Genomic DNA, 25,818 nt, shown 5'->3' on the forward strand with positions numbered 1-25,818 from the left:
ATATAATTTGTGTTTGTGTTTAACAATTTCATATATTTCATTATTAATTCTTTATCTTTTTTGTTATCTACAATATTATACTGTTTGCTAATTCTCTTGTAATAAGGTTACTATTTTAGTTTCAATAAAATATGATTTGTTTATTTCTCCTCACAAACATGGCTGGCATAAATACGTGTATTGTTTTTGGAAAATTATTATGAACCTTTAGTTTTAGTTTTAGCGACGATCCTTCTGAAATAGTCACATCAGTCACAGTCATACAGTATAGATCAAGTTAAGAGGAAACTATTGTGGAAGAGAATTTTATTGTCATCAATTTATTGTTCTCAACTGAGCGCATGTCATTTGTTTATCGTTAATGCATTTGCTTTCTTGAAATAACGTAATTTTTATCACACGTTTATTATATGATACTTAGCGTACAGTTACATAATTTCCATTTAAATCAAACAGTAAACAGAGCGTAATATACCATGGCTTTATTATTATTATTTGTATAATAATGAGAGAAATGTTTGTTTACTAACTGTTACTCGCACGACTTTTACTTAGATATAAGATTTTTATTTATGTTTTTCTCCGTCCGTATGATAGCAATCTATTTTCACGGCAAATGTAATTACGATTACTTCAGTCGTTTTGCTGTGAAAAGGCGGACAGGTGTAACTCAGAATTTGTAATATTAGTATATAAATTGTTCTAGAACTGGCAAAATAATGCTCTGGGTTTTTTAAATATGTGTCTTCAACTAAAGTAAAATACGTATTTACAAAAATACATAATAGGACGCCCAGAGATAGGTAATTAATCCACTTTGCACTTTCCCAGTAAAGAAACTGGATTGAGCATGGACAGATAACAGAAGTAGGTTTATTCCGGAAGTCGAGCAGTCACTACGAGACCATAATAAAAAACAATAACATCGAAACTGGTCAAATTGATCAACGGAAGTTAAGCTGCGACCGGTTATTAGTTACATAATAAAAGTTTAAATCTGGTGCATAGTCGCAGTAGAATTACATAACTGTTTACATTTTCGATACTAACATGTTTTTAATGCTCTACCAGTTGGCCTGAGCAACTTCGTTTGCATATTTCATTGATGCTCCGCTCCTATAAGTCGTATCGTGACGTTCTATAATGTATTACCTTTGTCGATAAATGGGCTATCCAACATTTAAAAGAATTATTAAAGTCGAACCAGTAATACCTGAGATTATGCGTTGTACCAAAACAAAGTCGTCAGCTTTATAATATTAGTATAAGTAAGCTAAGTTACACGCGTACACAGATTATTGTGGTGTTTTTATTATACTTATCAATATAGTTGAGAGCCCTGTGGTCTAACAGTTTAGCATACCGCTTTACTTCCTATGTTCGTAGGGCCGATACCTCGCACAGTACAAATATTTGTATTAATGAGAATAACCGTTTGTATAGAATAATCTACAGCTACTACTTTTTTAAAGTGACTGCTGCAAATGGAAGAACAATATTTGCGCGGTCCGAGCTGCACCAAAACTCGTAATTATATATAACGATAAACTCTTAATTGAAATATGTAATACATTATGAATCAGTACTTAATGAGTTAACTAATTAAATAATGATTACTTAATCATTTACATTTAAAAATTCAACATTGATACTTATTTAAAAATATTTTAATTACTTATTTTACGTAAATGCTCTAAAATTACGCGCAATATGTAATAATATGTACCTTAATGAGACCATATTTATACCTTAGAACCTTGCGTGTACTCCACTACACCACACTCTTGACCAGTTATTTCTGCTTACATCATTGTTTACAAAAATATTGAAATAATTATTGCTTAGTGTGAATGTAACGTAGTGCTATAAATAGCAACAAATGACTATTACATAAGTTATACATTTACATAATAACTATTATGTAAGCCGAGAGTATAAGGTGCTCCCACCGAATTATCGGCAGAAGGCGATCTAACATTTAAATGCAATTTATGTTGAGATTTATTTATTCATAAATTATAGCAAACTAGCCGGACAGGCTTCGTCTGTTTTTTTATACAATATAGACTATATTCGTATTTATGACATCTATCTTCACGTAAAATTTGATTAGAATTAATCCCGCAGTTATATTAATATATTATACTTACAGTACGTTTACTTTTATGTGACAATGTCTACAAAATAATATAGTGTATTATTATTATTATATTATATTATTGTTAGTGTTAGTATTGCATTTAAATTATCAGATTTTGTAATTAAAAAAATAGTTCAGTTGTATATTTCAAACCTTGTAATAATAATTATACCGGTATTATAGTATTTCTTTTTCCATAGAATCAATTTATGGCTTTAAATAACTAGTAGTTACAGTATTTACTGTACTAAACTCCGTAGATAAAGTAAATTACGTAGATGACACCATGATACCAACCAAAGACAAAAGAAACATTGCAGTTCCGATAGGAAAGTATAATCATCACAATATCAATCTCAGTTAATTGGACAATATTAATTTGTTAGAGCAAGTAACAATTAATACTGCAAGCTTATATTAGAAAAAAATAATTGTACTTGACTTGTAGTACATTATGTAACTGCTAATTGCTTACTAGTAAATACAATCTTGTTAATTTTCTTTCTTTGATTTAATACTAATATAGCCTTATGTGGGGTCATAAATATAGTGTATTAGATTAAGCTCTCAAATAAATAAATTGTGATATATTAGGATATGTAGGTAGAATAAATATCTATTAATAGTATGTAAAATTGTTCACTGTTCTGTTTGTGATTAAACGCTCTTAAGTAATCACATTTATTTTATTCCACTCCCCAATAGAACATTCTAGTATTTCACAGCTGCGACAAGTCGATTTAAGAAGTAAATTAGTTTTTAAAATGTATCATCATTACATATAACAAAGTCGCTGTCGCTGTGTCCCTATGTATACTTAAATCTTTATAACTACGCAACGGATTTTGAAACGGTTTCTTTTAATAGAGTGATTCAAGAGGAAGGTTTATACATATAATACATGTATGTATACACTAATGTACACCGGGGCGAGCTATAGTTTAAAATAAATATGTCCCAATAGTAAAGCTGAAGTTAAAATAATAAGAAGAATATCTTATTATTAGTTTTTCGACGGTCGTATATAATACACTCAAGAAAGAGGTTTTGACCTTCCTATTGGTTTTGGCAAGCTCGAGAGTGGGAAGATACAGGACCGGTTAGGATACAAAAAGAGCATACCAACAGGTCTACAGGACGGGTTATATGCCCTCGCTGCTATACATTGTTCACGTTGTAGGTTTATACATACAGGGCGTATCACGTTTATGCCTCAAAGATTCGGTAATTATAATAAGTACTCAAGATATGTAGATTAAAAATAAATAATAAAATAGTTGTGAATAGATATTTATATCTTTGAACTGATTACCACACTACCAGATCTGACTACCAGATCAAGGAAAATACATACAGAAAATACATATTAAAAAAATTAACACACCTTAAACATTTTTCGTTTTTTAAGTATCATAAACGTTGATAACTTTTTAATCGGTAAAATTAAAAATGCAGCTTATTTTATTTATATTTAACCGCACGTTTCTACAATTTCAAGAAAAACGTTACAAGGAACGGTTACTGTTAGGTATATATTGAGGTATCATTTGAAAGTTATTAAATGTCTTATTATATTTCTTAATGCATAATAAAACTAAAACGAAACCCGCGATTAATGCACTATGGCATACATACAACACCGTTTAACGTTTAAATATTAGCAGAAATTGCTGCAAGACAACAATGACGTCAAATTAATAAAAAAAATAAGTTTTACCTTATTGACTAATGTTATTGTAATAATAAGGCACCTATAATTACACATCTACATGTCAATCTTGCCTCATATTTAACATAGGCATGGGATGTCCTGTATATTAAAGAGCACAATGGAGTCTCATTGCAAACCATCTGTCACTTCAATAACCAAAACAGAAATCACGATATTCTAATTCGTCTTCTTTTGTTGTTCGTAAAGTAAATTATTACTATGCTGTTTGCTTCATTGTGACAGGCCAGTACAAAATGAAACGTTCTATACAAACCACTTTGTAATCTTCATTTATTAACATGAGATAAACAGAGCAATAATCTTTATTTACACAATATTTATATACAAAACAATAATACAGATAAATAATCAAAACTCTCCGTCCAGATTTGCTATGATTTCGAATAACACAATAAAATACACTGGAAATTAGCTCTTCATTGAAATTGAAAAGTTTAAATATCAGTGATGAATATGTACCTACCTATACATAGGTACATACATTACACAAATGCTGGATGGAAATTTATTTTCAAAGTTGAAATAGTTTTTAAGTTATCTTATTTTTTATTAATTTTACCCTTCGTAGGAAACACCTACATAGTACTTATTAGAAATATATTGACTTCTAATTCTTTAATTTTAGTAAAAAAATATGTATGAAATCGGTTAAGTCATTCTTGATTTACAGTATGACTTTTTTGTATTAATAGATAATACTTACAATCAGTTCGCGATAATCAATGTTACCTTATAAATCAGTATATAGCGACTAATCTAACAAAACAAAAAATCAAATAACCAATCAGTGCAGAGCGTGTACACACGTGGTCGACAATAATTATCTCATTATCCGCAATGACGACTATTTGGTTTCTGTTTTGTTACATTTTATGGCAACGAATAATGTACCTTTAAGATGGCATTGATATTCCTTAACTGTTTGTAACACATAGTTACTAGGTAATAATAATCTGTAAAGACTTAAGTACTTTATCACAATTATATTATTGACATCTCCAATTTTACATAAAATAAATTGTTATTGTGACAGAGTATAAAAGTGTTTACATGTCTATTATCGATTACTTTGCAATTATTTACGGCTATATATTTTTTTTCTGTCGCCACATTAATGTTATATATTCTTGAATTCTCTAAATTTAAACTTTGCTATTTATAAAAGGTTCCATCGTTGTTTACGCACTACCAAACTATAAAAACTGGAAAGCTAAAATTTGGAATATTATTGTTAAAGCGTAAGCATTTGCTAAGAAGCGTTATTTTCACCCACCCGAATATTGCTGCACGCAATATCTAGTAATAATAATACTGTTATTTAATACAAGTCTATAAGCTTTGGTTTGTTTGCCGTGATGAAAACCTTGACCGTAGTTTGCATTATGAAGTTATAAGCTTCCGCTTAATCTCTCGCTCTTACAGAGAAAAAATCACTTCATTGTACTCCGAAGGTTATTTACAATCTATTTTTGCAGGCTTAATTAGAATCGAATTTATACTACATGTTAAGGTTAAGGTAACACGAGTCTTGTTCCCACAATGTATTTGTAAGTCTGAGGTTTATTATTGTAGAAAATCTCTAGTTAATCGTTTCTTAATTTATGGTGGTATATATTTTTATTGTATTTTCATTTAGGTATGTTAACCGAAGCTTTCGCAAATTGCGTACTATGTATTGTATGATGATATTTAATTTTGTTGTTTATTCCACTTTTACTCCCATATTCAACTTTATTCTAATATAAGGATGGTACCTATTACTTTTTGCGTTTAATTATATTTTGATTAGCAACCGTGATAAGATTCATATTCGTTTTTTATACCTAGGATAAAACACTGTGATTACATTTTTTAGAAAGATTACGTAATCTTCACACAAAAAGTACCGTCGAGTTTTGAAACTCTTTTTGGTACTAAATTACTAAAGTAAACAAAATTTTAAAAATTTTAGTATACCTTTCAAAGCCATTACATCATATTAGAAACAGGATTATTTCACAACATCCGTATTTTAGTCAGAGTTTGCTTGTTGTATTTTTTTTGTGTAAACAAAAAGTAAACACTAAATTGAATAAATTTGTAATAAACATTCTTGTTTTTCCTTCTAGGGTTGAAACATACGGCATGTATTTACTTAATTAATTAATCTAATGTAATTAATAATTCAATACAAAGTAAATTAGTTAATTATTAATATTCATCATCTGCAACTAGTGACTCGACAAAAAACCAAAGAGTAACAACCGGAGAGAATCAAGTCTACTTATTTGCATATAGTAAGGTACTAATGCGAGGATTATATTTTTGATGTTATAGTTATATTTCACATAATATGTATAACATAAAGTAAATGTTGACATAAAATTACACACTGTAAATATAAACAAATATTTAAGACGTAGATACCTATAATATTTTTAAACCCACGATTATTGTGTCTATTTTAATCAATTACTATAGAATATTTATAGTAATAAAGACAATTAATATATTTAAGTAAATTCAAATCAAATCCCTACCACTTGAGCTATTTCCATTTATCTACACCGCATCACACACTAACATCTATTCTGGTTCAGACACAGTAAGTGGAAAGATTGCTATCTTCTAGTTCCCTTTTCGGATTAGATAGTAGATAAATCGCAGTTGCTATTTATATATTGTAGTTGTGGTTTGAACTATACCAAGAATGACCACAATATCAGACGTATAATAAAAATTCTACACGATTTGATCTTTGTATAAAAATATTAACCGGTTTTTGTGACGTATGCGGTCATCAGTATATATATAGAGGATAAATAAATATCCTTAATATGTACTTACAGTTTAAGAATATTACGAAATTAAAAATAATAAACCGCCGGTGGAGTCACGAGACTAGATAAGACTGGACTTTCAAAGTGGCCTCAATAACGGACAAATTTACCGAAAGCCATCTTAGATGATATGGCCATGTAATGCAGTGACGAGAATTATGTGGTCCAAAAAGCCTTAAGACTACTCGAACGCAAAAGAGGTAGAGGACGTCCTCCAGTCACCTGGTGGACCAGCTTTAGTAAATATTCCATATGAATAGTGACAATAATGTAAACATCGTGTATGTCACGTGTAAATGCATTGGTGCATATCAAATGCATATTAGTTACTTAGGTTCATAAAGCACTGGAAATGTTACAGTGGAAACTTTTGATTTCTCATACGGTTTTAGTCGTAACTGCGTAATAAAGTTCTAATCTAGCCGGACTGTGTGAGACATAGATTTCCCTCGGGTCTCTACATTGTAAACATGTTCAACAACTACATAGGTAGATACATAATATCGCTTGCTTGTGACCAGAGATATTATGTTATGCAAAACGCATCTATTTTCACGCCAGGTTATTAGGTGTTTTGAGGAGAGAGCTGAATACCATATTTCTTGATTCTTACATATTTAATATATCTAATGCGAAGGTACGCACAGGTTTTGGAGACGTTTGATTCTTACGTCAGAATTTTGAATTTATTTACCTATGCAAAAGTATGAGTAACTCTGTACACATATTAATCATTCCTTAAATAATCTTTATTTTTATGATCAGGTCATGTCGTGGACACTCAGTGTCATGTTTGCGTGAACGTTCATAGGTTTCTAGTAAAATAACTTTAGAAACTAGGATGACATTTTCACGAACATCCTGAAAGCTAACGATGAAAAACATATTAATTAGACTAGAGTTAAAATAATGGAGGTTTTGTTTATTATTGTTATTTGATTTATCTTCAATTGTTGACGTCACCAAATGTACACAAGCTGGAAGTCGCACTAGTTAGAAAATAAAACAGTAAGTAATCAGTTGTCAATGTTGTCATAGACAAATATATAAGATACAAATTAAATAATAATGTAATTGATTATATTCTGTAACACATGTAAATATACTATTCCGTTATGCATTTTGAATTATAGTAACACATATATATGTTATCAAAGACCGGACTATTATATAATTATCCAACACTCTTTCAGAAGTCATATGTAAAAGAAAAAAAACTTTAAAATAAGTCATATAAGATACACTTCGTTTTATTAACATGTCTAGCAGTGGGTAGACAAGAACTGGTTTGAAGACCATTCTCTGTGTTCCATAACACAGTTTTGATCGACGGCAATATAAAAATAAACTAGCCTGAATCTAACTCTGAGAAGTCTAAACGATACATAGAAATTATGTTTTATTTTTCTATAAATAAATATTTGAGTATCTAGATTTTTATTTGATTTGAAAACTATATTTAGTTTCCTGTTACGAATAACAAGTTTTTATGCATCTCAAATGCTAAAGAAACTGGCAGCAAAGCAGATAAGAAATGATAAGTTGAAAGCGTGCAAAGACTTGAACAGTAGCACTAACACTACGGCGTCACGTAACGCCTGCGGCGCCTTCCCCTGAGGACTACGCTGCTCTTTCCTGAGAACTTAGGTGTCTTCCTTCCATAATAATTCTAATTCCTGTAACTGAATCATTATCATATTTCAATTTTCAACCGAAACGCATGTTAGGTTAAGTTTACTACAATAATTGAAATAATAACTTTTTTGTGTGCAATTCAAACTATAACGATATACGTACGAGTATGTACAACATACCTTATAACATACTTATATAGACTAAAACTTTTATTATTTGAAGCCTTTAAAGTAGTACATTGTATTATGTGCTTTCCTTTTTTTTTATAGAAAATATTAATTAATGCATGCGCATGTTCGTTATAATTTTAATAATACTATTTCAGATTTTTTACACGAATCATATAATTAATCTCCCCAGTACGTTGTACCAGACCCCCTCCCCCCTCATACCGCTGTAACGTGTGAGATAAATTAATGATGATCTTACTCGTATTATGAAATTTAGAACTACAGGTTATTATTATTCTCGTACAGACAAGAATATGACGAAATATAAAAATTGCAACGCTATTGATTGATTATCCGATTGAGCTCAATTGAGCTAATGCACGCTAACGATTTCAATTTATTTTTTATTTTTCTGTATGATGCTAAGCATTTTAAAGTCGGTAATCCTGTTACAGCTCGACTAGCTTACAGTTACAGTTGAACTATATTTTGATGTTAAACTCTATTTTTTTCTATTTTAATCTCCTTTTTTTTTTTTTAACGTGTGGAAAAATCTTCAAAAGACCGTCACCCCGCCGGAGGGATGGCGAGGTGGTATGTGGGACTCGTACCCACTAAAAAACCACACGGTATACCTCGAGGTGCAGTGGGCCGAAGTCCGGGGATCGCACTTGGCACTCATCATCATCATCATCATCGCAGCCTGGAAGACGTCCACTGCTGGACATAGGCCTCCCCCAAAGATCTCCACGACGATCGGTCCTGCGCTGCTCGCATCCAATGCCTTCCCGCGATCTTGACCAGATCGTCGGTCCACCTTGCTGGCAAATGGCACTTGGCACTCAACCCAGACAAAAGAAATAAATAACAATAGTCAATGGTGGGAATCGAACCCGGGGTGTGTAAGTTGGTACATAGGTACACTACCAACTAGGCCATTCTGCTTTTTTCTATTTTAATCTCCTAGAAAATGCACATATCACATCTAGTCCCAAGGTAAGTAGAGCTTGTGTTATGGGTATAACTATGGTATTTTTAAAAACTCTATGTATTAATATCAGTTAATAATTTGTTTACTACTAAATATTTATCTCATCATAAATATTTAGTAGTAAACAACTGATATTAATACATAGAGTTTTTAAAAATAATAATATAGATATTACTTAATTCAGGTGAAAATTCTATGAAATTACAGTAAAGGTTTCATAAATATCCAACAAAATTAATGATAAATGTAACATTATTGCGAGTTCACTGACCGACCACAATAAACGTAGTAATGAAAAGTGAAATTTTACATTAATAATTTCTTTGAACAATATAGTATGTAGAATATCTCAATGTAGTTGAAAATTAAGCATAAAAAAAAGTTTAATATTCTTTATGACAATTATATAATATGCAGGTATTGTTTTTAGTATTCTAATGGGACATGACCGGCTTTTCTACTTCAATGAAAGTGGGTAACAACACTATTTGTAACTGTCAAATCTCAATTCAATGACAATAGTAATGAATATGTCATCTACACGTTGAAGACTCAATAAGCATTATTCTTGTCTTTTCTATTTTTGTATCCATTTTTATGGTTATAATGTATTCGATTTCGAAATAAAGCAGCTTGGGCAGTGTGGTAATCATAATCGAAATTCTTCGCAGAGACAGGTTCAAATAGAACGATAAAAAGTTGTTATTGGGGAGGAATTTTTCTTTTAATACACTATAATAGAATGCAGCACCTGCCTTCACCAGTTCTGGAAGATAAGATGCATGAAGTCTGGTCAGTTAGCCAATCGTGACAAATTCACCAAGAATTTATCACGATGCCTTCCAGAGGGAACTGCGTGAACGGCAACCTGACATGGTATACTGCAAGCAATGATATTATTAGTCCATATTACTAACAATCCCTTTCCCCCGGAGAGGATTGTTAGTAACGGGGACTTGTTGTTGTTTTTTTTGGCTGCATTGCTACCAATGTATCATATCCGGTTACCTTACACGTTCACGGTAGGCCAACTGATCTAACTTCATTTTTATCCTGTCATCTTCCCCTGGAAACCAAATTTGTCACAGATAACTGATTCCATTTTTATCATCCTGCGAAGGATCATAAGAGAGCAACATAAAAAAAATATTGTTTTGATGATTATGACATCTGCAGAACGCTGAATAGAGAAATGGACCGATTACAATATGAATTGAGTAACCACATTCGATCGTGATTCATATCGTTGGTAGGTACGTAACTGATTTGTTGACGTTCCACTTCGATTCTCGCGATAGTGTTACGCGAGCATTTTGTTATCATTTGTTATGACTTGGAAACTTCTTGTTTTGCACATCACGTTCAACAATGTGGGTGTTTTATATTAAATGCCAGTTAAGCACTGAAATATTATCCTTTATGAGAACATCGTCGCTGTTATATTACGTAAACGTTGTTGGAATAATTTCTGCAAATAACATTGCACAATATTAAAACTAGGTTGTGGGTTGCCCTAAATAATATACTCTTATGGCTGTTATCCCATTCGGTGTAGTCAGGGGCATTTTCCAATTCGTGGTGAACACTTGACCTGTTCACATTCGTAAGTTTTGAATCCAACGTAACAGAGACAAGCATCTCTCGGATACATTATTTATTTGAAATCTATGTATTCTTCACCGGAGAGTCAGAAATATAAGTTAACACTCAAAGTTGAACATTTTTGGTCTCAATTATCATTGGTATACGCTAGCATTGTAAACCACTAACTAAGCTAAAAAATTCTCAAATAATTTATTCAAAACAAAAACAGATCGGAAAAGTACAATTGTGCCGTCCATTTAAAACTATGTTCTAGTGTAGTACACTATCTAACCAGGCCACTACACAAAAAATATAGAATTTAAAAACTGTAATCTATTGAAAATTGTTTTAAACAAAATTAAAACAATTAATTGATTTGGGGTACATACTTTAAGTAATTATATAAACTACCTTGACCCAAAATCAGTTTGTTATCAGCGACTTAACCAAAGTGAGAAAACATGTCTAGCACAAACTTTCTACTTAAATAAACTTAGGCTCGGTATTTCAATCCTGCGATAAAATATTGGTAGACAAACATTCATCAAGCAAAGTAATTTATTCATTTATATTTACACGAGAATGCTCTTGATGCATAGATATCCTTAGATCTGATCATATATCTATTGCTATTAAACACACAGACACCTACATTTAACTATTATTCATTATAGTTCCATTCTAATTTCATATATGCGAAAGTATGTCCATCTGTTTTCTCGTTACCCTTACACTACTAAACGGCTGTATGGATCTTTCCAAAATTTGAAACGAATATAGTTTGTATATGAAGAGGAAGATTGGTTTCACCTGTCTTTTATCTCAATAAAAACATTCGAAGTGGCCATTACCAACTAGCTAGTTTTAACGGAGGATTAAAATATTACTTAAATCTGCGGAAGAATTTATTACAAATAAGAAGGCAAGTATTGTAAATATAGCAGGGTCAAATTTAATTGTTATTAAGGAAACCGTGCAAACTTAAGTGTTGGTATACAAATACTTCCTCTTTATTGCAATTAAGTATTCCGCGAAATAAGTTAAAGAGCATGTAGACTGCATAACTCGCTCTCAAGGATTTCAATGTTACAGAAATGGTATAGATACATTGGAATGCTTAAGATAACTATGAAGCATCATGACGTAGTAATATCGTAGCGCAGTCTTAGCTGTAATGTGCAGGAAGGTGTTTTTTTTAATATGGCCTCTGATATCGGGTAAGTTCCAGGTAAGTATTTATACACAATTTTTTTTTATATAATTACAGAATACAAAACGACAAAACACTAACAAAATGACTCTAGGGACTCTATATTGAATGTGGATGATTATAAAGGCAGAGTATGTCCGAAAAAGAAATAGATAGACTGCGTGAAAGATAATACGGTAAGAAAAGGAGTAAATAACGAGATGACTGTGAACAGGGTGATGAATGGAAGAACATATTACGCCGACCCTAAATAAATGGGATAAGAAGAAGCAGGTGATGTAGTATTACCAGTAATATGGTCTAGGATCACATACGGTACACATAGAGTATAACGTTGTAGATATTTATATTCATGGAAGTGGGTCGCTATTTTGCACTGAGTATATACTCCTACAATTTTTGTATACAATAGCATTTAATAATATTTTTGGTGTCAGCAAGATAAGGTGTTTTTATCATGCATAGAAAATGTGGAAGCAACAACAGATTACTTGTCTGATGAAAAAGAAATATCAAAATTAAATTACTTAAATTTTTATTAGTTAATGTTCAAACAAAAAATATAACGTAACTAAATTAAGTGCTTTTATCTATTTAATATTTAAGGACCTTTTTAATGTATTATGTAATAAAATTGATTTGACCTTGGTCTGTCTATTGATGATTATTGGTATATTGATAGATTCGTAGATACTTTATTAGTATTCAATCGACATAAAGGATTGAGCCGTTACTGAGCATTAGCACTTGAATTTCAAACACCTTCAACAATTTATGATTACATTTAATAATAACAAATTAAAATGTGTCGGAAATTTCAAGTTATAATCCACTAGCTGCGCCCGCAACTTCGTCTGCGTAAAATGACGATACTTCCATATGCCCTTTCAACCCCTTGCAACCCTTGTTTCGCATTAAAGAGTAGCCTATGTCCTTTGTCAGGATCTAGACTATCTGTGTACCAAATTTCATTTAAATCTGTTCGGTGGTTTCGGCATGAAAGCCCGACTGGCAGACAGACAGAGTTATTTTCGCATTTATAATATTAGTAAGAATTATAAATCTGTGACTGGCCCCGTATATCTGTCTGTTACCTTTTTCGCCTAAACCATTGAACTAATTTTGATGTAAAGTCCATTTTTATCGCAGAATAAAATTTAGAAAGGTAGAAATAGTCAATAAATAATTTCTCTCATCATAAATATACTTTTGATAAGAAGATTGACTACTCGAAGTACTAACTCTTTGCAAACAAAGTCGCAAGCATCATACAGTGCCTTATAAGTGATAAGCACTAGTAACTATGCTAATGAACTCATGTAATAGTCATATAAATGGAGTGGAGTAGTTGACTGTAATCAGAGTTACCAGATAATCGTCTTGCTTTCCCCTAAATTTTACTTAAAGTTCCTACAAAGTCCAAGTTTTGTAGAAAATCCCTTCATTAAAACTTTGTTATTCGCACTATTATTTAACAGTACCTTTTTATATTTCAAGGGTTTGCGATCTTGTCAACCCTTCTTTTAAGTCGCGTGTGCCACATTTCTTGTTTGTCTATGCTTAGCTTACTTTTTTTTCCCAATATCAGCCCAAACACTTGTTCTCTTCAAATTATTCACGACAATACAAAATCCCCCAAATTCAGGGAGAATACGCTCAATCTGACATCACTGTGTATACAAACTACAACTCCAATCGTTCCGCACATTGTGTTTACTAACATTATGGACATTAGAATTTCTGAGTCATTCAGTCGCCCATAAACTGGTAAATAATACTTACCTCATATCTGAAGTCTCATTAGCTCCTCGTAAAATATATGGAGTATTTATTTAGTATTGAAACGTATATCGTTACTTAGTGATTAAAGAAGTATTTCAATTGGTTTTCATTTGAACTTCATGTTAATATTTACTGAATTAAAGAAATAGCTATATCAACTTAATTACGGGATAGTTTGTAAATATTATTGTATATCAGAATATTCGGATGGTTTTTCTTTAAATGAATAAATAAAATTCGGTACCCTCATAGATGAATCATGTCTATAATCTATACATATTAATTCTAATTATCTTCACAAAGTCGCAAGTTACAATGAATTTCTTAAAAATGAGAGAGAGAGATTTCAATTTAAATTAGTTGTTTTTGTTACAAATAAAATAAACAAGACATATGTAATTAAAACTAAGGTGTATAACATCTAAGTGGATGTGTAATCAAAGCAGCACGTGTGTAAGCGAATATCCGCGGCGAAGGTCACCGGCCATCGCTCGCCGCAGACGAAGTAGGTACACACTATCGTTTTACAACCGACTTGAAAAATGGAGGAACCAGTCTTTCGAATGTTTTTTTTTATACAAAGTTGTTTTCACACAACGCCGATGTATTTATTAACACTATTATTTTGTTAAAGTGAGTTTTATTATTAACTAGCTACTCGCCTCGGCTTCGCACGGCTGTGTATGTATTATATATATAAACCGTAGTTTTAAAGGTTTGCATACATAGGGAAGGAAGGAAAAAAGGAATATTTGTTATACATTTAAATCTGTATTTGAATCTATTATAAATTATAATATAAATATATTATATTTGTAAAAAAATATTTAATTTATTTTATAAGTATAATACTATAAAGTAAAGCGCTTATCTTATTATAGCTTCTTCTAAATCCAACAACGGATTTTGAGAAAATGGATTGTTTTCGTAATAACTGCGACATTTTCTCCCGGAAGCTATACCTATAAGATATATGTCATATTATACTGTATATGTATACAAAATCAAGATAACGCTAAAGTGATAAAATAATCCTTGCTTGTCAACTTTTAGAACAATAACTAATCATCAACAATATCTCACTGCATGTAAACATATTTATCCAATCACAGAGTATACAAAAAAATGTACAAATACACATCTAGTAATTTTGTAAATATTTACTTATTGTTTTGAACGCACACTAATTTGATAAGTCAGTATCTTTACCTATTTATCATTAACTACCTAAAGAATATAACAAAATAAATGATAAAACAAAAATAATGTTTGTGTGTGATAATATTATATATCGTTTCCAAGGTATTTTGTATAGGTGTGTCGGTGCGTCCTAGATTATTATCAAATGATTATTGTAACGAATGAAGCTAATACCTCTTAGAATATCTATTTTTGTGCGTTAGTTATTTTTTATATACAGTTAATTTAAGTTGTATTCAGCTGACTATGGATACCTACTGCAAATCAAATCGATCGGTATTATTTAAAGTATCTTTACGTACGTTTTTGAGGATATACTAAAATGTATGTAGTAAGCTTTGTTTAAAATAAACCACAGTTAGTTAAAATTACTAACTAATAAATTTCAACAAGATAATAAAAGTTAAGATTAATAAATTCATGAAATAAAAAAAAACATATTGATTAATACTTATATAAGAAACATGATTCGAAAATGAATATAATAATATCTAAAATAGTCAGAAGCAATCATTTAAATCATTGTAGTACTTCGATATGTAATTAAATAGATATCATAAGTAAATGTCTTACTAACTACTTATCTAATTTACGTAATATTTTTACTATAGTGTTATAAAATGTACCCAAAAAATTCCTACTTCAAAAAATGCTACTTATGAAGACAACATAACAAATGATATTTTATAATGTAGAATTTCCTATACAGCATTTCTAACATCAAGTTGCCCTTTTAATTTCCATATAAATTAATATGTCTTTGTGAAAGTTAGTATTGTTTTAGTACCTACAGAAGTTTTATTGACAATAAAAAAAATAATAAACGCTATTCCATTACTGAATATATCTTTTGTTGCAAGTCTGAAGCGTGCGTTTGTTGTTACGGCTGCAATAGTTATTAATTCGCGTCTCAGTAATAAACGTATGTACAAGCAACAAAACTGGCCCCAATGTATTAATCAATCTAACCTACTAGCGTTAGTAATTACTAATAAGTAGCTGCTAGTTACCGTTGCTAGGACAATTCAAACAAATAAACAGACAAACGTCGAAACCTTTCATTCATTTATAAATTAAAAGCCACGCTCTAGCTACTTCCCATGATCTTCCATTATTCTCTTTAAGTGTTAAATCAAAAGCAATCAAAATCTTTTTTATCACCATTCTTTTACTTTATTACATTATTCACGTTAATAATATATATATAGACGGTCACCCTAAACAGGCTTACTATTGTGATTATGTTATTTTAAATTGTATTCATTCAACCGAGGTAGATTTTGTAAAATCTTCTTCACGAAAATCCATGACTATACTTTAGTTATGCCTATCAGATTGTTTTTTTAAATTATGATTTGATCTGGGAGATTTTTGCTTATGTAAGTTTTATGTCTTTGTTAGTTAAATTATAGTATAGGGATTCTACCTACCTTAGTCTTTCGACGTATCCACGCGAGTCCTAGTTTCTGTTAATATTAGGCGATGTATGCCGTTTTCATCCGGTTTGAAGTTACATTGTATTTCAAATACATAAACAAAAATTAATCCATTAAACAAAAATTAAATTTAACACATCTAAAAATAAATACTAGTAATGTAGAAACTGTGTAGGTATTTTGTAATGTTTATGTTGCTATTGCCATATCAACATATGACTGGTTTCCAATGTTTTAAAATTAACCATTCCATAAATTGAAATGTTAAATTAATCGTCACTATTCACTTCCTTAACTGTATTATTGTTGGTATATGTACAGTTATATTTCAGTAGAATTATACCTTATTTAGTTTTTATCTGTACAAGTGTTATATAATAACTTATCATAGTTTTAGTATAATAATATTTATACAGTTTATTAAAAAATTGTCACGCGATTACCACTAGTTACGTACTCAAGTCAGGAGCTCTTGTTCAGTCCAAAATATATATATTTCAGAATAAATTATATATACACATGTAAAATAACAGTTTCTTCGTGGTTTAGTAAGTAAAATAAAAAGACTAAGAATTTAAAATAAAAAATGTATCAAAAATATTTATATTTTATTATTATAAATAAGATACATATTAATTAAATACGCAATTACATATTGAATTAATATCTATCTTAATAGATAGATAACAACAATTTGTTATTGATACTTTAAAGATATCTCATACACGTTAACAAAAAAATAAATAAAAAATATTTATTTTTTATGCGCACCCGTAAAATAAAAATCCATTATTATTGTCATATACATATTAATTAATTAAAATCAATCAGTAATATATTCTATGTTATATCTTAATTAGAATATAAGCTTACCGGTGCAAGCGAAACAAAGGAATAGTAGAGATGTAACATGCGCGGGCGCAGAGTAGTGTAGCGCGGCGTGAGCGCGTGTGTAAACACTGTGAACAGAATGGACACTGACGACGCTTGCGAACTTCCGCGACGACGGCGCCGGCATCCCCAATATATTGCCATAATGTATATCAATACTGATAAACAAGATATCAAGTATAGATTTATTAAACCAATTTATTTGCACAAGTAAGCGTCATGGTTTACTACTTCAACTTGATCCTAAAAGTCTTGAGTTCGAAAGTCAACGTCAAAAACATTTATACACATCAATAGTTCTGACATGGAAGGGAAAGAGATTGTTAATAATGGGAACTATAATGATTCCACTGCTAGCAACATACTATGACAGGTTGACTTCCATGCGGTTCCCCCTGAATACCATCGTGATAAAATCTTGGTGAACTAACCTGACCTTCTTTTCATCTAATCATCCTCTACTGGTGCCCCGCCAGGGTATACCTTTATCGCAGGCGAATGTACCATTCCATTATTATCTATTAAAAAATTGTTCTAACTGACTCTCCGGTAATTGAAACATCGACAAAATATCAGAATATTCAGAGTGATGGCGAGAGGCATGGCCATTTTCCTGTAAAATTTATTTATTATATATTTATTGTACATTGGCAGCTAAATGTGAAGATGACTTTACTACAACGATCATGCACTGAGGTACATTATAAACATAAATATGTACATAATATGGAACCAGCATAAAGTCTTTTTTTACCTCACTTGGGGTATAAAATGACTTGCATATTGATTTTGATGATTCATAATGGAATCCTAAAACTAATGAACAACACAAACTTCTTTCTCTTTTAATGAAATATTCAATGGAAAGGTTTCACTTTTAATTTCAACTAGTGGCGACGTGATATTATAGTTCTACTTACATTTGCACAAATCATACATCATAATATAATTTTAATATTATATACGCAAAAGTTTGTTAGTATAGTTGGATGGATGTTTGTTATTCTCTCACGCAAAGGATTTTTAAACTAAATAACCTTTATATACAGGATAAGAAGCATGACTCCTTAGTTTCCTTAAATGGCAAAACATGGGTGTTATCATGCGTCAGTTTTTTTATGGATGACAATGTAATGGTGCCCCGCCTCCGCTAATAGTTTACACTGACGGGGTACCAGTGGAGGATGATAAGATGACCATGAGGTCAGGTCAGTTTGCACATCGTGATTAAATAACCAGGAATTAACCACGATGGAGGGACTCGCTTGTAGGTCGATTTCACATGGTACATTGCTAGCATAGCATTGGGGACACTAGACCCCATTACTAATAATCCCCTTCCCCCCTGATATGCGTCACTAAGTGACCAATCAAGTGGGCCGTCAGCTAATTACTTATAATGGTGCCATACAAATTACATTAAAAATATATATAATATGGGATAACATCAAAAGAGTTAATTAAATTTGCACACATTTAAAAAAAAGATATACAACATACTATGTACGTACACATACTATACACACACATCGAGTTCTAAAACCCGCAGATATCTAAGAGTGAGGTAAGGTAGCCGCTGTACCACCAAAGTTATCAAAACGTATATGAGAAATGAGAATATTAAACTGATTTAATATTAGCGTGTCCTTGTCATACATTTTCGGTACAAAGTACTTTTTAACATCCTTGATTACCCTGGAGTAAAAAGGAAAACCCAACGCTTAATTAAACTCCCTCCAGCAAGGTCCTATGCGGCCTATTTTACTTTACGTTGAAACGTTTAGAACTTTAGACGAACTCCAACATTCTGACCCCTTTAAGTCCATAACATTTTCTATTATCAACGAATCGTGTAAATTCATAATGAATATGTTTATTAAAATCTAATTAACCTAACTCGTTTATTATCTCTATTTAGTTTTATAAATACGAAATAGATTACCATATTTTAAAAAGACGCATACATAAATGTTTCCTTATACGTTTATAATTTTTAGTACTTTATAGATACAATATAGTACATATGAATTAAGAGGTTTTTAGTTCAGTGGTACTACTCACACACAAGTAGTAATTTATGCGCTTGAAGACGGCATCAGAATAACCAGTCATAAAATAAAAAATATAGCAGCGTGTGTTGAAGTCTTTAAAACCAGAAAACAAAAAGTAAACAGTATTCTAGAAAAATACCACTAACTACTTAATAATACTACACGTACAGATATTCTGTTATAAGCTATACGTATAGCCCCGAGCTGTTTAGGTAACACTCTAGTACTTTGTCAGAGTGACTTGACGTTTTCAAACATTACGTTACATAATACCATTAAAATATTATTGTGACAAGGTACGAAAGTATTATGTAGGTATATTCGTGACACATACTTGCTACTTAATAAATTATAATTCTACGAATTTCATTATGCCATAAATATATTTTATTTTATTTTTACAATTCTCAAAATTTCAATGATTATAGTAGGTTTTATCAGAACCTGTATCAAAAGAATCTGTACTAATAATTTATAAATTTGTGGATAAAAAAAAATTGTAATATTTATCTTTAGTGTGAATTAAATTTTAGGTGTAATGTAAATATGTAAGGTGTAACTAATTAATAAACAAAGCCGCAGCTAACATGCTCACTATTGTGATCCTAAGCTAAATAAATAAAATAAAAATAGTACTATGCGATGACGAAATAAAGTAACAGTAGCTTCAATTCCATAAAATACAGAACTAAACTGAATTTAATAAATATATTGGTACATTGAAAATTAGGACAGTTTCTATACACGCTATAGGTATTTATAGTCTTCTCAAGATCCCAATCTTAGACAGCATTCAGACGCAGACTTGCGTTTATATGTACTTAGTCACCGTAGGCAACGCATGAAAAGTAGAATATTTTTAGCAAATTGTAAGAACATAATCTCTCTATGCCTGTCATTTAGTATATTTATATTTTCAGGGCCGAATTTTTCTATCTAATACTCTTAGTATACTTATATTAAGGTTCCAGAAAAAGAAAATAACTTCAATCGTTAACAAATACATACATATGTATTTTTACGCTTTACTTTCGATAGTCATGGGTTTGATGCTAACGATTGAAGTCGTTATCTTACTTATATTTAAAAACCAATCTACGAAACCGATTACAATGATATGAATTGTATCCTACCATACTTATGGCATATGTTATCTGTGCTTATGGCAAGATACTTGCTCTTACATTCCTTAAGATTCTACCGAATTGGTGGAGTATAATTAAAAAAGGAGGAGTACAAAAAATTAGAGATTGCATTATTAAATTCGGTTAAAAGTTTAGTAAAATTCTATGTAGTAGGTATTTCTAATATATTATACTAACTACCTTTTAATGGATCTCTAGCTTAAATAATACATGTTGCTAAGCTTAAGTTATGTCTAATGACGAGATGATTACAGTTTACCTGCACATTTGTTTTTTATGAAGGAAACTGTCAATAAGACTATTTTTTTAAGTTTATATATTATGCAATACCTCCACCATACACGTTTTTCAATTTTGTAGGGCTTAGTATAATGTTAGTTCGTCACGATTTTTTGTTCTTTCTCAATATTAATAGGAATTATTAGATAAATCTAACTTTTTACTAGCCTATTATTAACAATGTCATGTAAGTATATAATGTTATGTCCGATTTCTATAAAATATGTTATAGAGATACCTTGAATAGATCCTGTAGAGGGATCAAGATTTAATATATTTAGTTTTCATTTATAGTAATTATTTTCGGTTGGAAAGATATTGGATAGATGAAGTTCCAGTTAAAACAGTTAGGAAAAATAAGTTGTGTGAGATTCCTGTATATGTTAATTATTATTTTTGTTACAAACTGTTTTACTCACTAACTAACTTTAGTCACTAAAAATATTTGCGACTTGAACGGTGACGGTTTTTCTTTCATCATTTAATGTATGAAAAATAAGTTATAGGAGGGACCTATAACTTATTTTATGTTTTCCTCATTCTATCATCTACTACTGCTATCAGCACCGGTGTATCCTAATAATACTTCTTCCTGATGTTCTTCTACATTAAAATAGCTTCCACAAAGAAGTTTGGTTTGGCGTCCAATTGTGTATTGATCTGTAGGTACATCTTTTAAGTACTGCTACGTACTAGACTAGATCCATTTTCTAGCGTCATTGTCCAACTAATCTAATGAGTAGATCCTGTAAGACTGATTTGTATTCATTACAACCCTGCTTTTGAATAAATTCAATGAGAATAATATTTGAATTGCGTGATTTGATTTATAGGGAATAAAAAACTTGACTGAAGGATTAGATTATCGAAATTCTATATTGATAATTTGTGTTTTAAAAAATAGAAATATACTCAAAGATTTGTAATGCATTCGTATGAAGCCGGGACGGGTCGCTAGTTAGAAATAATTCTGATAAGTTTACCAAGGATATTCTAGTATATGTACTCTGTGAATAATATCCACAGTGCTGTTGATCGACAATCGAGGTTTACCACTTTCCTTTCGGCAGGTCGTCAGCTGGTGTGCCATTCAATGTTATATAAAAACAAAGCTGCATACTTATAAGCACATACATAGCATTACATGGCCTCAATGAGGACACCCCGCCCACTGTTGCAAGTGATGAACAACAAAGGGAATAAATGTATCCATTGTTAGCTTCAATTCTTTTATTTTAAAACAATTTGCATGACAACAAAGCATTAAGGTCGTTAACGCATACCCGTATGTCTGTTATTAACGCCGACTGCTCTTGGCGCCTTCGTTACGAGCTTCCTAGTAATTCTTCTCGTTTCTTTTTTGATTATATTGATGAAGTCTATAATTAAATAATCATTTGAAAGATATTTTATACCTCGGTGGTCTAGAAGTTTAGCACATGGCTTACTACCGATTGTCGCGGGTTTGTATATGGAATCATGAGTTTGATTGTTTGTATTGGTCTGGGTATTTTATATGTATATTAGGTATGTATGTATTTACGAAAAAAATGTATTTGTATCAGTTGTCTAATACATGTAATATTATTGTCCAAGATTATTATTATTATGTTTTGTATAAATTTGTCCGCGTTTTATTGATGCAGGTATTTCAGCCATTAAGTAGCTAGCTTCATTAGCTGTATACCAATCTGAATCCGAAATGCGGTATTGAAATTACACAACTGAGTAAAATAATGCCTCAATGGCATTATATTACTCAGAAATGGCAAGGCAAGATGTTTGATGTATGGTTTTCCATCAGGTGGGCCTAAGTATTCATATGAACAGCGCCTAACTATAATACCAGCAATTTCGTATTTCTAACATTAGCGTGGACGAGAATATTATCCATCATTAGTCATAAAAAATAAGATAAGTGTTACACGCCCAGTCTGACGTAAGTCTAGTCAGTCGGTCTAGTTAAACGATTCTCTATGATCGCACTGATTAATGATTTTCGCCAGTGATGTGGTAATACCACAGATAACATAATATTACATAGTAATACAGATGATGGACTGATAGTGTAAATAATTTAATTTGTTATGTTTTCTTTACTGTAATTTATATGTTGACTTCCAATTTGTGTGTTGGTCAACTTTTAAATAATAACTTGTTACAAAGTCATTATAAGTAATATGTTAGATAACTCAAGAAAAATGAAATTAATATAATTTTTCAGGTAGTTTTAGTGAAGATAAATAAGCAACTGCAATATTCGCTGCATGAAATTGTCCCACCTAATCGGGCATTGGGTAATCGATTTACTATTGTATCACTACTATTAGTGGCGTTTAATTATTGTCGTGCAATTGTTAAACTATTAAGCTAAAATAATACTACTGAATAGTACAGCTACCTCACAACAGATGGCGACTAACAATAGCATTCACTATTTAGTGTTTCCATTTCACAACAGATGGCGTTAAAATAAAGTGTTCATAATATATTTTTTAATTCATATTTTGTCTTTTGTTTACATTACAAAATTAAAAAAAATAATAACAAAATTTCATAAATTTGTAAAATCGATGCTAATGTAATGAATATACAAAATAGAATAATACAAAGGCAAATTTGTAATGGCTGGCAGCTTGTCCACCATTCCTTTTATAAACTGTATTTTTGATCTGATTTTTATATTCACTTTTGACTACGTCTGGTTTTGCTTTAATAATTAATAATTAGGACACGCCATTTTTGCCATAATTATGTAATATTGTTGTCTGTTATCTGTGCCTTAATAAAAAAATTGTCTATAAGAGAATTTCTTTATTAAAATTATGTTTTAAGGCTATTCTGTCTTAAAGGTATTGATGTAATGTATATCTACTGTAAAAAAACCTGTTAGACCTGTTATTGTTGTTAGGGTTTAAAATTAAACTACCTCTTATATCATTACCAATTAAAAAACAATTTAGATATTACCTTATTAAATATTGAAATGGTCTACAGTGATATAAATCTAATTATTTCAATTATATTATTAACAAAAAATATAATAATATATGCAAGGTGTGTTTAAAAGATTCTTTTTCAAATTACGTTTTATTTATCGCAAGTATTATATTTACACTCGGCACATAAATATCACGATATCGTAATGAAAATCTGCAATTACATTAGTTTAATTTGGTTAAATACTAACAAAATAAAATCTAAAATATATTCTGCCCGTATATTTTTTAAAGCAGTTTCAGAAAACTTGTATGCTTCTTTTGTAAATTATCTCAAGATATTAGCCAATTAAAAAAAATTAAGATTGTACAAAAAAATAATTGTATGGGTAATTGTATGTAAATGTAATGCAGACAAAATTATTTTAGCCACATATTGTTTGATCGTAATTAGTAGGTACTCGTACGTAAAAAAATACTACGCGAAGAAAACAAAAGACTTATTTCAGATAAGGGCTTTAGACTACAGTGCGAGTGTGGATTTTTAAATAGATACTTAATAGCTTTTTTTTCTTTAAATAAAATCGCTGGCTAGATTAAGTGCGCCATATATGGAGCATAATATGAACCAACAGAATTAAAGAACCTTCGTCGTCTCCAGTCAAGCGGCAGCGGAAACTAAGCATCCCCATTTCAGGGGCTCACTGCAATGGGGCAGTATACACTTATTTATTTACTAAGCTTACGATTACTTTACGATACCTTACGTTTTTAGGTAATTTTGTAAACTCTCAAACGAGAGGAAGGATAAGATATTTTACAATTACGCATATTTATTTATCAGAGTGCAGGTATAAATTTTATAATAATAACAATAACTTTGTAATGTAATTCAAAACAATGGGACCAACATAGTGACATGGCTATTAAACAAGATGAGGTCAGAGGCATTTTCGACTGTCGATGTTGTGGTGACGACAACACTTGACATATTCAGTGTATCTGGGTATGTTTGAATTCAACAAGGCAGGTTGAGCCGACTCTCAGATGTTTTTGTGTTAATATGATCACTTATTACAATATTTTTTTTGTAGATTGATTATTTCTAAAATGTTTGTTTAACAATATAATATAATTGTTTTTGTGACCAAATAATTATTTAATAGTTAAAAATAATTAAGACTGTTTAGAATTTCAAAGAACACACTTTATTTGAAAAAGTCCTTTAAGTTGTCCATATATGGTGTATTTATTTTATAAATATAAATGAAATAAATAAGTTTAGTTATTTTAAAGAAGTAACGCCTAACTACTGTACGATTGGTTATGGAAAATTTTCGTACGCAACGACGCGGCGACGTAACGGTGCGTTGGTTCAGAGTCACCCGGCTCACATTCGGCCTAGTATGCACGTGCTAAAAAGGGTATTTCAAAATCAGTTCTATATTTACACATGCTCAACGTATGCAAGCCTAATCAAACGAAACATATCACAGAACGTATCGTAGATTGATATAATGATAACATCAATTAGTTATATTAAAAATAATCACTTAGTTATATGGGAATTATAACTTTATTTACACTTGTAAATAGATATCTTATTAGATTAAAATTTTGAAGACAACACAGGTCGGATCAATGAGACTCAAACTTGTATCTCTTATTGGATAGCCTTGAGAGCAACTTGGAGAGTTGAGTGTACATAATTACACCTTTATTGAACCCTTCCCGCCATCGATCCCCCGTCCACTTCAAACGGGGAACGAAATTACGACGGCCTGAGCCGAGGTTCGAACCTCTAGAGGTGGTCC

General features: G+C 30.8%; 1 protein-coding gene across 1 annotated transcript in view; it reads right to left on the reverse strand.

The window, feature by feature from the left end:
* LOC131844882 (alpha-tocopherol transfer protein-like) overlaps positions 1–17,670 on the reverse strand; it is a 34,126-nt gene extending 16,456 nt beyond the window's left edge. The window contains exon 1 of the mRNA XM_059193863.1: positions 17,573–17,670. The gene's annotated coding sequence lies outside the window, so the exon portion shown is untranslated. The remainder of the gene's footprint in view (positions 1–17,572) is intronic.
* Between the last annotated feature and the right edge of the window lie 8,148 nt (positions 17,671–25,818).

This window comes from Achroia grisella, unplaced genomic scaffold, assembly GCF_030625045.1.
Source record: "Achroia grisella isolate CSIRO2021 unplaced genomic scaffold, CSIRO_AGI_Agris_v1 utg4223, whole genome shotgun sequence".
Classification (NCBI taxonomy): domain Eukaryota; kingdom Metazoa; phylum Arthropoda; class Insecta; order Lepidoptera; family Pyralidae; genus Achroia; species Achroia grisella.